General features: G+C 51.5%; 1 protein-coding gene and 1 long non-coding RNA gene across 3 annotated transcripts in view; both read right to left on the reverse strand.

The window, feature by feature from the left end:
• Nucleotides 1–16511, reverse strand: part of Grik3 (glutamate ionotropic receptor kainate type subunit 3) — a 218565-nt gene that overhangs the window by 189087 nt on the left and 12967 nt on the right. The window lies entirely within an intron of this gene.
• Nucleotides 7183–15188, reverse strand: LOC121143935. The gene is made up of 2 exons (XR_005881250.1): nucleotides 8047–15188; nucleotides 7183–7932 (listed from the first exon to the last, which is right to left on the reverse strand). It is a non-coding gene; the product is annotated as an uncharacterized LOC121143935 (long non-coding RNA).

Here is a 16511-nt window from a genome sequence, read left to right on the forward strand (position 1 = left end):
CTCAACCATCAACTGGCCAGTGCCAGCCAGAGGTCTGAAAGAAAGAAGGGTGTGGCTTGGCTCCTCTCACAGCTTCACACCTAAGTGACACCTTCATAACCAAAGTACAGTTTACAAAATCTGGCCACCTGCTGGAAGGATGTTGCCTTTCTGAGTCTTCCATGTAAAACCCTTGGGTTAATGGAGAAACTAACAAGATGGCTTTTTCAATATGAGGTAAGATGTAAGTGACTGTATTTCCCTTGTCCTCTATGACCCAATGATAGTACTTTCATGTCACCACGGCTGAAACATGCCATTTTGCTTTATTCCTGAGGAACATTCTTTTTCAGCTTTCCTGGTAGTGAATTCTTCACATGAGCTGTAATTCTTGTGAATAACTTTGTATTATTTCTGTGGAGTGAGATGGAGTGGTTACCAACTCATTAACTAGCAACCAAGATCAGTCACTATCCAAATCGCAGATAGGAAATGAGACAGATGTCCTCCCAGGACAATGTCATGGTGTCCCAGCCAGTTCCCGGATGTGGCATGTGGACTAAAATCTGCCTTAGCTTTCTGAGCCACTCCCTCAGGAAATCTTGGTGTCCTGTCTGGAGGAGGCCTCCCTCCCTCATTTTCATTTGTCCCTTTAAATCATTTAAATTTCATTTGTCCCTTAAATCTGGGGCCTGAGAGAGATAGCTCAGTTGTTGAAGCGCCTGCCATGTAACCACAAGGACATGATTTCTGTCCCCAGAACTTACCCAAGAGCAGGTGTGTTGGCATGCACATTCCAAGGTGAAGGCAGGAGGGTCCTGACGTTGCCAGCCAGCCTGGCATACTTGGCCAGTTCCAGGCCCAATGAACGACCCTACCTCAAAATAAGACAGAGGGCTTTCTTAAAGTGTAACAACTAAGGTTGTCCTCTGTTGCATGAAAGCGTGCGCGTGCGCACGCACACGCGCGCGCGCACACACACACACATGCACGCACGCACACATGTTTGTACATTTTGAGGCTTCCTGAGCAATTCCCTACAGATCGGTCCTTCCTCTTAAACTCTTCCTAACTTCTACCTGGAGTCCTCAAACAAGCCACCTGAGTACCTAGGAAATACCACAGCTGTCACTCATCTCCTTGCTACCCCTTCTCACCCACAGGCTCCCCGGGAACCTGCTCTTCTGCACCATACTGACCCTGTAGAGGAAGAGGGAGGGGCTGAGTGGTACCTGTCACCTGTCAGGACCCCAAGGCCAACATGAGGGACAGCAAGGGAAGAAGAAAATGTGTGGCCCACTCTGCCTTTGTCTTGCTCCCATCTGCCGCTACTGGAAACTTCAGGACAGTTAGGCCATACGAAAGCTGCATCTCAGAGTAGAGGGAAGCCAGCCAGTCTCGGCTAAGCCTTGTCCTCAGTGCTCTCTGACAAGCCACAGGACCTTCTCCAGCCCGCTTCCTTATCTCCACAGCAGAGTCGCTAATACTATGTGATCTGGGGATCACAGGGGGGCACAGCACACAAAAGGCTTGGGGAGGGACGAGGGATACACAGACAGTATCGTTCCTGCGACCTCTCCTTCTGAGAGCCAAGTGAGCCTGGAGGGTGTGGATGACTGGAGTGGAGGCCCCACCACGAGGCCCCCAACCCTCCCTCCTCCCCTCAAATCAGCAGGTGCCGAGTGTGAAACAAGAGGTCTTAGGGCCATGGAGGGTCCTTGGTCACTGCTCTGTGTGTGTGCGTGCAAGCCTCATCCTCTGACGCCAGCCGCCAAGCTCTCATCAGTCTGTCCCCTACCTGGGGTGGGGTCTCTTCCCCTTTGATCCACACGGGCTAGTTCCACCCTATCCTCCCTAGGCCACAGAGGAACTGAAGGGATTGAAGGTCACGGGCTGAGACATCTTCTTTCCGCAGACCTCAAGGAGTGTCAGCCACGCATAGAAGCAGCTGCACCACAGAAATGCCTGGCAAGGAGAGCTCTGGGCTGGACCGCCATGGAGCCAGGTGGGGAAGGCGAAGGTTCAGGGTGTGGGAAGCTGCAGACACACATCATCCTCCACTTCTGAGATGACCTAGGTACCAACAGATCACTGGTGTCCATTTTCTCTCCGAGGCAGCCTGTGACCAGTGACACAGACAAAACCTATGTCCCGGTGAAGTCTTACTCTGGGAGCGGCTTAGGGCTGCTACTCAAGATGGAGAAGGAGGTTGGATCAGATCATACAAGGCCTAAAATGCCAGGCTAAGGTGGGGCTTCATTTATGGCTAACAGGGAACCTTGAGGATTTTGGAATGAGGGTAAGATGACATACAGAGCCAAGTCAGAATTGCTCACAAAGACTCAAAGAGTGCTGGCTGGACCAAAGGAGCAAATGGGGGCGACCCTAATAATGCTCGGAGGGACAGAGGGACTCAAAGGCCAGCTGAGATCTAAATATAGCACCAGGCCATGTGCAGTTGAAGACACTCAGGAGCAGAGGCTGGTGGATCCCACAGGGACTGAAGCCTCCAACATCACAGCCGCCAGGCCAGAAAGAAAGGGCCATGGATCTTTCTCTACATGTGGAAACATGAAACACTTCTCTGCGAAACCTCACTGTGAGAGGAGGAGGGGCTGAGCCGGAGAAGAAGAAAACATCTCAGGGCAAAGTCCTCTATGTAAAGGCCCTAGGGACTCCAGGGGCTGCTACCCCTGGGCAAGGGGAGTCACCAGGAAGACAGCGTTGTGGGGATGTGCATGCCAGGCCCTTTCCTGAGTCCCTGGTGGAGGATGGGGGTAACTGGTTGCCCCTGCCTTCAGTAAATCATTCAGACAGAGGACGTGGGAAAGCTACAGCCTAAGCTGATGTGCCCCCTCCACAGATGGGAAAATTGAGGTCTGGGCTGGCTAAGGAACATTATCCAATAGTTTTACTACCACAATTTTAACTAGGGTGGCAAAGGCAGTATTTAGGGCCAAGACACCGTCCGTGGTTCTGAGCTACAAGTATTCAGTCCTACAGGTCTATCTCTTCAAGAAGTTGTGTGGGGCTCTAAGACAGTGAAGGATTCTGTCAAACGGCACAGGCCCACAACCCCGTCTCTGAGGCTCTCTGGGAAAAGAGGGAGAAGTAGATGCAAGAAGGGGATACCGCTGTTTGGAGTGTCACACCAATGCTCTTCGGTCCCCAGTGTGGGAATATAAGATCACACCTAATTTGCATAGGAGGCAACTGAGGCACGGAGCAAACAGGCAGCCGACTCCAGGTAGACAGTAGGCCACAGATGGGACCCAGGTTCCACGCTAACCTCTGGGTTCTGTACTGGGAGAAACAGGAGGGGAGACTTAGAGAACATCCGGGAACCAAGGCCTGACCTTGACGGAAGGAAGAGGAAAGATCAGACGCACAGATGCCTGCAGACCTGAGTGCATCTGACAGTCACAGGGCCCGGGGCAGATTCTGTTAGGAAATTCTAGAAGATAGCACAGAGACAGCACCACGTATGTACACTAGGTGCACAGTACCTACTATGTCCCAGGCTCTGGGTGAAGCACCCTTCACTCCTTTCTTTATTGTGTGTGGTGTTTGCCTGTGTGTGCAGGCAAACACAACTACGTGTATACATGCGGCAGCCAGGTCAACTTCAGGCGTCTTCCCTGTCATTCCCCACCACATACTTTTGAGACAGAGCCTCTTACCGAATCCCAGAGCTTGCTGTTGTGGTTAGACTGGCAGGCCAGGATGCGTCTGGTACCCCCTGCCCCGTTTCTACCTCCTCCTCCAGCAATAGGATTATAGGCACACGCTGCCATGCTCGGATTTTACCTTAGTGCTGGGGATCCGACCTCGGGTCTTCATGCTTGGACCTCAGTCAGCTTGGCCACTGAGCCAGCCCCCCACCCCGCAGGTGAAGCCCTGTTGAGGCATCTTCTCAGCACTGTCAACCACCTACGGCTGATTCAGCTCACAGCAGGAGAATGGCCACCCTGGGAGCAGCAAAGAGACGTGGTGCTGGGCGGACATAGAGGGAGCCGTGGAAGGCGTGGTTCACTGTGGCAGCCTCGGGGGTGAACTTCTGGGAGCCCGCCAGCCCAGGCTGAGGCGTGTCTTCCCTCCCAGGCTACACATCTTTCCCAAGCATCTTCCCTCAGGCTGCACCCAGCGCCCAGGGGGATCTGTGGAGGAAGGGCTTGGCTTGCACTGTCCAGAGGACTGTGTCCTGCAGTGACAACAGAAGGGGACAGTGGGGAACCCAAGGCTCCGGGGCCACTCCTGGCCCTGGCTCTTTATCCCAATTTCTTTCTTTCAAAAGGAAGGGGAAATTGTACACTAATTAAGGCTCAGGTTCTGAAATAGTGTGGGGTCAAATCCAGCCTCCACCAATGCTGAGGAGTGACCCTGGGAAAGAATTTACACCTTTGGGCCTCAGTTTTCCCATCTGTAAAATGGGCATGTAACAACAATGTTGACCTCAAACTGTTGTGAGAATTAAGGTGTCTGATTAACATGTGGCAATCCACCAACAAACATTAAGCAATTGACTTGAGGAAGGAAAAAACTCCAAAGTAATTCAATACATCGTTCCCACATGCAAACAAGCTAAGGATATGAGTATGGTGTGGGCTATAACCGCTATCTTCTTACTGTTTACAGAAGGAGGGGAAAGTGGGGCTGTCAAATTTCCTTGGGAGAGAAATATCTTTTCCTTTGTGTTTAAGAAAAGAATCTAAAGAGCTAGGGCTGAAGTAACAAAATACATCTAGACCAAGGTGAGTGTGTGTGTGTGTGTGTGTGTGTGTGTGTGTGTGTGTGTGTGTGTGTTCCATTCGTGCAGAGCCAGAGTTCGGGGAAATGTCAGATTCTTGGAGAAGGAGATTTTAATTAGGTTAGAGTTGCCTCCAAAAAGTACTAAAATTAAATATGAATCCATAATGCATGGCATCATAGCTAATGGCATGCAAATGGGGCCGGGCCAGCTGCAGCGGGAACTTAGGCTATCGAGGTAATTGGGAAAAATGTCCCTTGGCCCCAAGCCACAGTCCTGAGGATCTTGCGGGAGAGAGCAGGGCCTGGGTGTTGGGCTGGTGGGGCAGCTACTGTCACTTTAATGGGAGGACTGCAGTGGAGGGAAGCAGCCACACTACCAAGGCAGGGGCTGAGACAAGACCAGGCCAACTCTGCTGCTGATACCAGCTGCCTGGGGAGCTGCTTGGACGTGGAGGACACTGCAGCTGGCAGTCCCAGTCTTGCCTAGGCCACCGGCCAGCTGTGTAACTTTGAATAAGTCCCCCGCACTGGACTCTCTTACAAGGGAGGAGAGCTAAACTCACCCTCCAGTCCCCCAATGTTATCCGGGGTCAGGCTGGGCTAGAAATGTATTTTGAGTTTAAAACGGGCAATTACTGTTTTCGTCTTAGTGGGAGAATAGAAGAAGCAGAGTGTGGTGATGGACGCCTGTAATCCCAGCACGCTGGAGGTCGCATGCTGGAGGTCGCATGCTGGAGGTTGAGGAGGGAGCATGGCTGAGAGCTCAAGGTTAGCCCTGACTACATGGTAAGACTCTGTCTACAATAAATAAACAAAACTAAATAATCAAATACGTAAAGGCAGACAGTGAGTACTTTCTATACACTTGGCACTTGGATCATGGCCCCTGGACCTTTGCTACAGTCCTAGGGAAACCGAGGCAAAGGAGTGAGGGGTTCAGAATTTCAATCTAGTGATTCTGATTCACGATTCTATTTTTTTTTTTTTTTGGTTTTTCGAGACAGGGTTTTGGAGGCTGTCGGTCCAGCCCAGCCTCGAACTCACAGAGATCCACCTGCCTCTGCCTCCCGAGTGCTGGGATTAAAGGCGTGCGCCACCACCGCCCGGTACAATTCTATTTTCCTAGCAGCTGCGCCACAGCGGGGTAAAGATGCTGCTGGCTGGCGCGGTGGCACACATCTGTAGCAAGGCCACAGTACTTGGGGACAGCTGGGGATCGAGACGACGGCAAGGCCAGTGCGGGCTGATAAAAGAGAACCAGTCTCAAAAGGGGGGTGTCCTGGGGGTGTCCGGAGTGGAGAGGGGCTCTATTCACATCTACCTGGGGCAACAGGGCAGTCGGCCACTCGCCCAGACATGCCGCTGCATTGTGAGCCCTGAAATGATTTCACAGTCTCAGGAGTCAGTTGGCTCCCTGGGAGTCTGTTTGCAGGGGAACCACATTCAAGCTGCTGACCCAGCCTCCTCCAGCTCCTTTCCAGCTCCAAAGCGCTGTGACTGGCCCAGCACTAGGGAGAAATGACCACCAAGGCAGCCCTGTGAAATCTGAGATGTCCACCCGGCCTCACAGCGCCCCGGTCTCCTCATCTGCAGTAGGGAGCCTCACAGCACTTCTGTGGAGCAGCGTGCCGGTTCCAGGAGCAGGTGCTGGCTTCTGGGCACCGCTCTAGGTGACAGACACTGGTCTGTGAACTGCATGCTCTTGTTTGCTTGTCCTAACTGGCTGAGGCAGCTCCCACTCTCCTACACACACACCAACTCTTTCTAGCCCCATTCACGGGTAGACTGAGGAGGGTAAGAACCTGAGGAAGGTTGCGAGGCAGGCTGTGAACCAGGGTCATAACCACCATGCTCCACGGTCCCCTCCAACCCACAGGGCTTCCTGCCTCATATGCACACCGTGAAGGGTGCTGTTGTGTCGTGTCCAAGGCGTAGAAGGTTCATCTCAAGTACCAAATTCAGCAAGATGCATAGAAAGTTCCAGCAAGGATAAGGGACTCAAAAGATGTAACACTAATGAATGAATGAATGAATGAATATGTAGGTGACTTTAGAGACAGCCATGGGTCCATTCTGACTCCTGGCTCTTCCAGTGACATGGTACCTGCTGATTGCAGCAGGACATGGGTCTCACAATGCCTAGACACAGGAGTGACAGTACATAGCACCCAGTGTCCAAGAACTTAAAAAAAGAAAACCCAGTTCTTTGGGGACCTGACAGGTGCATCAACTGTCACCTCATCAAGCCTCCATGCCCTAGGTCAGAAGAGTCCTTGCTTGTGACTTCCAAACCATCAGAGTCCTGTCTGAGCAGGTACCGATCCAAACAGCAGCCCCTGGGAGTGGCACCCAGAAGAGAAAATATGGGTCTGGAAACAGCTGCAAGGTTTCTGAGATGGAAAAGCGCACAGGCCCTTCCTTGGTGAGGGAATGAGTGCCAGGGGCCTTCGCCTATTGAGTTTTCATCAAAGTAATTTATTGATCAATACAGAGAACATGGCTAGTTCAGCGATTTTGTAAAAAATCACCATGTGTTGAATACAAGGAGCACTTTGCTGGATTGTGGCATTCGAGGCCCTGCAGGATCACCCGTGTTTTATGGCCTTCTGGGAACTGGGCGCTGGCAGTTACATCTTTGTGGCTTTATCTTCATGACACCAAAACATTTGGACGAAGGAGAAAGATGGGTCAATCTTCCAGATGTTTTTGTCTACCTGGCAACAAATATCAAGACGTTTCCTGAACAAGGTCACAACAGCAAACCTAGAGCCCATGAGGCTGGGAAGATGAGTGGGTGGGAGAAAATATGCTGTCCCTTCCTCACTCCCCATGGCCAAGGCCAGAGCAGAAGACTGGTTACACTCGCCGAGCACTGTTTACCAAGTGCCCCGCCCACACCTGACACTTAGACATCTGGAGATTTTTGTGCGTTTTCAGACGAGACTGGCTGTGTGTTCCCAGAGTGACACTGAAACTGAAAGGGCGGTGCCCACACAGATGCTCTCCAGACACAGCTTTATCTGGGTTAGCTTGATCTCCCAGGACCTCGGGTTCCTCATGTGCAAGCCTGGGGGACACACTGGAATGTGCTGACACACTGACAGTGCAATGAATGTTGGGCAGACATGGGCGGCTCCAGTAGACACGGCTGGTTCCAGAGCGGTTCTTCTGTTTGTTTGCTCAGTGTGAGTGCTGGTCTGGAGCCTGGGTTGGACCAAGAAGGGTAGGTAGTTCTATTACCATGGGTGAAAGACAAAGGAAATGTCTAGTTCCCTGGGGACAATGTACTACAGTAGAAACCCCAGGGGTCACTCCTACCTGGGCTCCTTTCCTCTCAAACCCCAGAGGGACCCAAGGAAAGGGGTTGGTGTCTCCTGTCACGGTGGCTGCAGCTGCACCAGGAAGGGCGAGGCCCCAGGGAAGGCACCTGGGAGGTGGAGGCATACAGATTAGCTGCCTCTTGGGTGGGTAAGTGACTCCAGCATGACTCCCAGACAGTGGGAACTATGAAGGTCACTAAGACAGATTTTCCCAGAAGCTGAGTCCCCACTATGATCTCTTAGGCCACTGTCACTTCCCTGGAGTCCAGAGCTTCTCCCTTCCCATTGCAGGTTTTGGGGTCACAGCACAAACCCAGGGACATAGGTGGCGTCAGGACCAGGATACTTACTCCACATCTCGGACATGACAATACCATCAGTCAAGGACACTCTATCCCCATGGTGGGACTTGTTTCCAGGCCAGCAAGACCAGATGTCTAGAATCCCAGACTGAACAGTTGGAGGCTCAGGATCCCCAAGTTTGGATATGGGGGATAATCTGCACATCCAACACGTATCCCAGCAGGCAGAAAAGCAAAACCAACCCTGAATGCCAAGAAAGCGAGAAGCCCTATTCCATCCAGAACTTAATCCACTTGCACAGAACACTGGAGCTGGGCAAAGAAAACACTGCCCACGCTCATCTGAAGCTTCCCATGCCACCTGCTCCAAGGGGCCAGCGGGATGCTATCATGCAGGACTGCGCAGCATTCACAGACGCTTGCACGCGGAGAGCCGGAGATCCTTTGTTGAGAGTCTTTCCAGCAGCCACCTTCTGACAATGTCCACAGAGCACCTTTGACAACAGGCAGTCCCGACCCCTGTCGTAGAGAATCCACTGGGTGGTGTGAGGTCCCCAGCAGCCTGCCTGTGCCCGCCTGGAACAGGGGACCATCTGCCTGCTAGCCACAGTTCTCCCCAACTCTGGCCCAAGCAGAAGGCTGGGCTTTGCAAAACTACCCTACAGTGCAGAAGGACGGGAAAGGGCGCGTGCACAGCCTATTATCTGGGCCCAATTAGTGGCTGAGACCGTCTTAGAGTGGTGAGCCTGCGGCCACCTCGAGGACTGAGGAGAGTGAGCAAGGACAGAGGTTGTTAAAATGCTCCTGCTGAGCCTGACACCTGCACCATGTCCTCCTGCCTCAAAGACATGGTAGTGCTGGGGGACTCTCAGCATATCTCCACCCAGCACGTGTTCGCTTAACGTAAGGAACCACCGCCCCAGAAGGCACAGCACTTCCCAATGAAGGGAGGTAGAACCGGGAACATCAGACACACGCCCTGCTTGCTCCCTACCTCAGGGAGGGGGCGGGGCCTATGGGGTCCGTCTCACCTGTGACTGCCACTCAACCTGACTTACCAGTACTTGCTAATCACTCACTGGGAACCTGGCTGAAGCAGCCACTGGGAACAAGCCAAGGGGCTACACTGCAGCCGGGCAGACCAGGAATCATGTCACGGGGACACCCAGCCTGGGCATCTCACTCACTGGCTTTCTTCGTCTGAGGCTCCTATTCCTTACCTGGAGCGGAACAGGGACAATCCCACTCACCTGAGGAGACCGTGAGGGTTACAAAAGACTGGAAAATTCTGGGGGCTCCATAGCTGTGAAAATGACAACATACTGAGACCAAATTCCTCCCACCTCAGAGAGGTCCCTGCCCACATGGGAGGTCAAGGGTCAGCCAAGTGGAAGCAGATGAGGTCAGAGAGGGAAAGTAGGAAGAACAGTCCCACCTTGTCCTTTGCTTCCTTCTGGAAGTAACAACACAGGTCTGAACCTGACTAAAAGCCAGCTGGAAGCAGGGCAGGGGACAGCCTGTCACAAAGGATGAAGAGACAGCAGGGTGGGGACTGTGGTGCTGGAGAATAGGGAGAAAGAAGGTGGACATCCAAACTGTGTGGACAAGTCCCAATGTCTGGATGTCAGCTGACTCAAAAGAAAAATCTCAGTGCAACTTGAAATGGAATCAAAGGCAAGGGCACAAATAAAGCATTAGGTCCAAGTGGAGAATCACTTGCATGACCGCCAAATGTTGGGTGTGTTGCTTTGTTTTAATTAAAAAGTATCTTTTAGCCGTGTGGTGGTGGCGCGAGCCTTTAATCCCAGCACTTGGGAGGCAGAGGCAGGCGGATCTCTGTGAGTTCGAGGCCGGGCTGGACCGATAGCCTCCTAAACAATACAGAGAAACCCTGTCTCGTAAAAAATAAAAAATAAAAAGTATCTTTTTTGATAAAGCCTAAAAGGAAACAGCCTGAGGCAAGCACAAGAGGCTCACAAGCCTTGGAGTCCCGAGACCCAGGACGTCCGGCAAGACCAACGGGACAGGAGAGAATTTCTGTAGCCAGGAGTGTTCTTAAACTAGCTAGGGGAAGTCTCCAGACAGGCTAAGGAGCTGGAGGGGATATGCACATCTCCAAGGGCTTCCCAGAGCAGGCAGGGCTTCTGCTAGGCATGAAGGAAGAGGAAGATGAGGAGGAAGAGGTTCAGCGGGAGGCAGGAGAGAACGGCACTGCAAGTGGGGCATCCAAACAGAACCAGAGCTGGAACCGCTGCGCAGCAGCCACGCTGCTCCCATCAGAAGTGAAGTGGTTCTTGGGAGAGCTTAGTAACCTGTGGCTGAGGGGTGAGGCGACTGCAGTGAAATCCAGAAGGTTGAGGATCCTGCAACATCTGCCCACCCAGGGTCATCCCTTGTAACTGGGACCACTGCCAGGGTGAAGAGCCCTGTGAGTCCAGAGACACCTGCTAAGGGGGCTAGGCTGGACCAGGAGAAAGGGATGAGCAGGAGGGATGGAAGCCCGCGCCAGTAGGGCACACGCACGCACACAGGCACACCAAGCACCCCTGAAAAGCAGGGTATAGAAGGACAGTGGGCCTCCACATCTAGTTATTGGACATAACAACAGCGACAATGTATCAGAATGTTGCACTGTGTCTCCCCCTATGTAATATAAACAACCACAATTTCTCATTACAAGTTAAAAACAACATTTAAATAAAGAAATAAGTAAAAGTGTTTTGCCTCTAAAGTAACCAAGCTTCTGCCCCATTGGTGATAAGGTAAACAATGCCACACAGGCTGAATGAAATGCACCCTCTCTGTATGCATTAGCCTGATAAGTCAGTCAGTCAGTCAGTCAGTCAGTCCTCATGCTCCTCAGGTGCAGATCTGCATCCTGCTCTTCAAGGTACTGCATACATGACATACTTCCTGGAACACTCTTAGCATGTGCTAAGTCCGCAATGGGTTGCTGTTGTCAATGGGTCACTCCTGTCCACGGGTGGCTGTTGTCAATGGGTCACTCCTGTCCACGGGTGGCTGTTGTCAATGGGTCACGGTTGTCTGGATTCATCAAGTGGCACTGTCTTCACAGAGTGGGTGGGAAATTAAACGTGGAAGGGAAGAAAGCCTAGCCCAGCGAGATCTCATGGATGCTCCTGCCCCAGCATCGTAGGCACTGCCCTACACTTGCCCTGTGGACTGTGCTCCCCCTCCTCCACTTCATTGGCTAAAGAGAAGTAAGATCACTCCATGCTCAACACACAGAAGCGCTCCTCAGTCCACCCCAAGCTCCAGACCCAAAGAAGATGGTAAGAGCTCAGCTGGACAATGGCCCTGTCGCTTTCTTTTTTCAGACCTTCCTGCCAGGTCATTGGGAGACCCTAGGACTCACTGCAGGTCTGGCTGGTGGCCAGACGTATCAGGCCCTGCCTGATCACCAGAGAAGGCTGTGAGATGGGTCGTCTGCCATCTGAGCAGCAGTTGCTCCTTAGGCAGCAGGGGACAGAACTTAGATTTTCAGTTCAGGGTAACGAGTTGTGAATGGGGTTGCAGGCCTAGCTGTACCTGAAGACATCCATGCAGCACAATGTTTTAAAGAGACATGGACATAGAGTTCTCAAGAGGTCCAGGCCCCTCATACATACCTAGCCTGCATCCACTGCTTATGCCCAGGGCAAAGGGAAAGTCAGGTCTATGGGGAGAACTCAAAACAGTGAATCAGGATGCTAGCTCTCTAAAACAACCCTCAACTGGCATTTCCTTTCTCACCTAGACATCTGAAACAGCATCCAATGGGCCTCCAGCTTCCACTAAAGTCATGTCCCACAGCCACCAGGATGACTTCTTGGAGGTGTGGGTTTGGTTCTGTTCCTCTCCTTCACAAAGTCCTTAGTAACTAGCTCTCCAGTGTCCTTGGGATCTACCCAGCCTCATCACTGTCACTCAGACCTTCAGGAGGGTGACCCGGACCACTTGTCCATCACTGTCACTCAGACATCCTTCAGGAGGGTCACCTGGACCACTTGTCCATCACTGTCACTCAGACATCATTCAGGAGGGTCACTTGGACCACTTGTCCATACAACTATTGCTCACTCTTGGACTTCCTTGAGGTTTTCAAAGAGTTTGCAATGTGAAACTGCTAGTATTTGATTGTGTTTGCCTACAGAGCTGGTAGTCTCTCACAGCCCAGCTTACACCGCTGCCGGCCCCTTGGGCATTTGAGCACATTCTGTCTGCTGACTGAGAACTCTTCCCTCACTCCTCCCCTCCCCCTTCACCTAACTGTCCTTTCTTGCTGCTTAGAGTCTCATGGCATTTTCTTAATCCCGAACTTTCCTCCTGGAACATGCTTTGATATCTGCCTCTCCTGCCAGACTGTGAGCTTTCTAAGGGCAAGGACCCTGCCTGTCTCACTGACCTTGGCATCTGGCATAAGACCGACCCACAATGAGCTTGTGGTAAAGCTACCTGTGGTGAGTCACCACCCTGCGGATGAAGCTCTGACTGATGGTTTGCTACCTGACCTCTGCTCCAGACGCCAGTCTCTGCTCCTGCAGAAGGAAGCTCCCTACATCAGAGACGGGAACCAAGCAAGCTGAGGTCTACGGTGTACTTGCTGTGACGCCCAGGAGGCTGCAACAACCAGTTTCCTCACTGGCCTGCAGCATCACCACAGGGTAAGCTGTGGAGGCAATAGAGTCTGAGCTCTGAGTGTTCTCAGCAAATACCGCCTTGGGTTTGGCCTCCATGGGGTTTGCAGAAGCTGGAGCTGGAATAGCCTTGGCCTTTTCAGGAACTCAGAAAACCTGGATGTCCTTAGCAGCCTTAGGCATACAGCTGGGCAGACTAAGAATTTCACAGGGAGAGACTCCCGGGCTCCTCTGTGACGTCAGCAGCCAAGCTGTGTGTGTCTCCATTACAGGAAGCCCACTACCCCCATGAGACAATTTACTGAGTCTTCAAATAGCACGAAAGATAAAATGGCTGGTACTGGCCAGCACTCACTGGTCTCAGTCCTGCAGGGACCTCTCAGGCCAGGCTTGCCTCCCGCTTGCTACAGACCTGAGACTTTTTAATTACATTTTTATTTATATATTGGAAGGGGGATGCACACGTGGAGGTCAGAAGACGATCTGTGGAAGTCAGTTCTCTCCAACCACCATGTGGGTTCTGAGGACTGAACTCAGGTTGAGTTGGTAACAAATGCTCTTGCTGGCTGAACCATCTTACCAGCCTGCAATTTATAGACAGTCGCTCTTGCCTTCATGTCTTCAAGTTCTTGTCCTTTACATCTCTCTCTCTCTGTCTCTGTCTCTCTCTGTCTCTGTCTCTCTCTGTCTCTGTCTCTCTCTCTCTCTCTGTGTGTGTGTGTGTGTGTGTAGCATGTGTGTTCATGGATGTATGCATATGTGTGCGGGTGCACATCCACATATGTGTGTGCAGGCGCAGAAGGACAGACACATGTGCATGGGACGTCAGAGAATGGCGACTTCAGGGGTCATCCTTAGGAAGGTCATCTACCTCCTCTGAGACAGTTTATCTCCAGGGTCTCTCACTGTCCTGGAACTCCATAAGTAGAATAGGCTGGCTGGCCGGTGGGCTCAGTGACTCTCCTGTCTCCACTTCTTCAGCACTGGGACTGCCGGTGTGTACCACTATGCCTCGCATTTTTATATGGGGTCTGAGAATCCTGCTCAGGGCCTCATGCTTGCCAGGCAAGTGCTTTACCAGCTGAGTCATCCCTTTCCTAAGATACTCGGTCTCCAAATCTGTGTAATGGGGACAGCGTGCACTGCACCCATTCCCCTGGGGTGGCAGATATTGATAGACGAAAGCACTACCTGTTAGCTGGACGAGGAGTTTACAGGAGGCTTAGGCCTTCCTCACAAGGCTCTCTGTCCAGTCTCAGCAGCAAAACAGCTCACGGGGAAACCTGCCCTTCGCCTGATGAGCCAGGCTGTTAGGCCATCGGCCCTCCCCAACCCCAGGGAGATTGATGCCTGAACTGACGGATCACTCCAATGTATTAGGTAGATAAAGAAATTGATTATTCTATAAATCACTGTCTCCATGAAAAAGGGCCCAATTTTTTAAAAAAGAAAATATTATAAATCTGTCCAAACCCCTGCGAGGGAAAGTGTGTAGCTGTTTCAATTTAATTGTCTGAGAGCGTCTTTGCTGTAGCACCAGAAAGAAAAGCCCTGGAAATGAATAAGTCTTGAGCTACAGGTCTCTATGCCTTAAGGAGAGGCCAGGCCTTGGACCAGGAAGCTCTATCCTGCAGCAGGAAGAGTCTGGGTCAGCTAGAAATAAAGGAGAATCACATACATCCCTCAGACCCTCAAACGGTGGATCAGCTAGAAATAAAGGAGAATCACACACATCCCTCAGACCCTCAAACGGTGGATCAGCTAGAAATAAAGGAGAATCACACACATCCCTCAGACCCTCAAACGGTGGATCAGCTAGAAATAAAGGAGAATCACACACATCCCTCAGACCCTCAAACGGTGGATGTTGGAGGATGGGAGAATGAATGACTCGGTAGGCAAAGTGTTTATTGCACAAGCTTGAAGACCCAAGTCCAGATGCCCATCACGTATGGAAAAGCCAGACATGGCTGTAAACATCTGTAACTCCATGCTGGAGGGTGGAGACGAGCAGACCCCAGAGTCTTGCTAGCCAGCCAGTCTAGCCAAAATGGCACATTCCAGGTTCAATGAGGGACACTATCTCAAAAACAAAGGTGGAGAAATAATTGAAGAAAACATCCAAGCACTCTTGCATGGGTTAGCTTGGGCACATGCTTGAGTTCTCTCTCTCTCTCTCTCTCTCTCTCTCTCTCTCTCTCTCTCTCTCTCTCTCTCTCACACACACACACACACACACACACACACAATCTTTTTTTTTCGAGACAGGGTTTCTCTGTATTGTTTTGGAGGCTGTCCTGGAACTCGCTCTGTAGACCAGACTGGCCTCGAACTCACAGAGATCCGCCTGCCTCTGCCTCCCAAGTGCTGGGATTAAAGGCGTGCGCCACCAACGCCCGGCCACACACACACAATCTTAATTGTTTCACAATTTGAAAAGTTAGAAGGAATTCTGTCTAAAGGCAGCACCAAAATGAACCCTGGAGGGTAACATGGGGTGTGATAGTTCCTGGGAGAAAACAAACTGAGAAAATTAACTGGAAGAGGTAAGGGAAGCCAGGAGGGCAGAAGCAGAGTGTCTGGAAAAGATGGGCTTCCTCGCCCGTGTCTTCTGTGTGGTGTGCAGCTCGGCTCTGCGCATCTCGGAGCTTCCTTACTTCTCCCCAGGATACAGGAAACGCAGAAGCTCCAAGCACAGGGCTATTATGAAGGCTGTACACATCTCAGTGTGAGGGACCACGGTGTTATCACTACCTGGATCTACAGAAAGAGCCCTCAGATGCTCCCTAGCTCAGGACACAGCTACACCCCACCCCTGCAGTTCCCTGTCCTGCGCACTTTGCGACATAGAGTGGGCGCTCCGCTAATGTTTGGTGAGTCAATGAGTCAGCCTAGAATCCATGTGAAAAAGACAGGAAATAAACACAAAATTACAAACAGCATAAAAATAGCCACATTTCCAAAGCAGCTTTTTTTTTTCTTTCTTAAGGGAAGCAACAAAAAAGTCCCCAATGCCTTGACGCTGGCATTTCTTGAGCTAGGGCCCCTAAAGCACCTCTAATTGCAGTTGCCACACCCCACTCTCCCAGTGCACATTCTAGGTCTTTCTATCTGCTGTTGGCTTCTGGGGCCACCTTTCCTCTGTTGTCCTGACGTGTATGGCTGTCTCTGCCTCTGGGTTTTGATGCAAGTGCTCCCAGCCAATTCTCAGTGCCCTGGTGATGGACAAAAGCTCCCCCATCCTCTGTGACAAGTGACCCTTTCTCATGGTTGGATCTTCCTATCTAAGAGATGCCTCTGTCACACCCACCCCCGTCACCAGGCCTCTCTGACACATCCAGGTGATGACGCACCTGGAGCTGGGGCTCTTTGAGGGAACACCACAAATCTGTGACACACTGGTTTCCCATCACCTGAATGAATAGTAATTTTATTTATTAGCGGAAAATAAGGCTCTATTACAGGTGCACAGGGCTCCACAGCTCAGGAAACAATAACACAGAAAACACGTTTAAGAAATCACA

The sequence above is a fragment of the Mesocricetus auratus genome, unplaced genomic scaffold (assembly GCF_017639785.1).
Source record: "Mesocricetus auratus isolate SY011 unplaced genomic scaffold, BCM_Maur_2.0 Super-Scaffold_100014, whole genome shotgun sequence".
NCBI classification, from domain to species: Eukaryota; Metazoa; Chordata; class Mammalia; order Rodentia; family Cricetidae; genus Mesocricetus; species Mesocricetus auratus.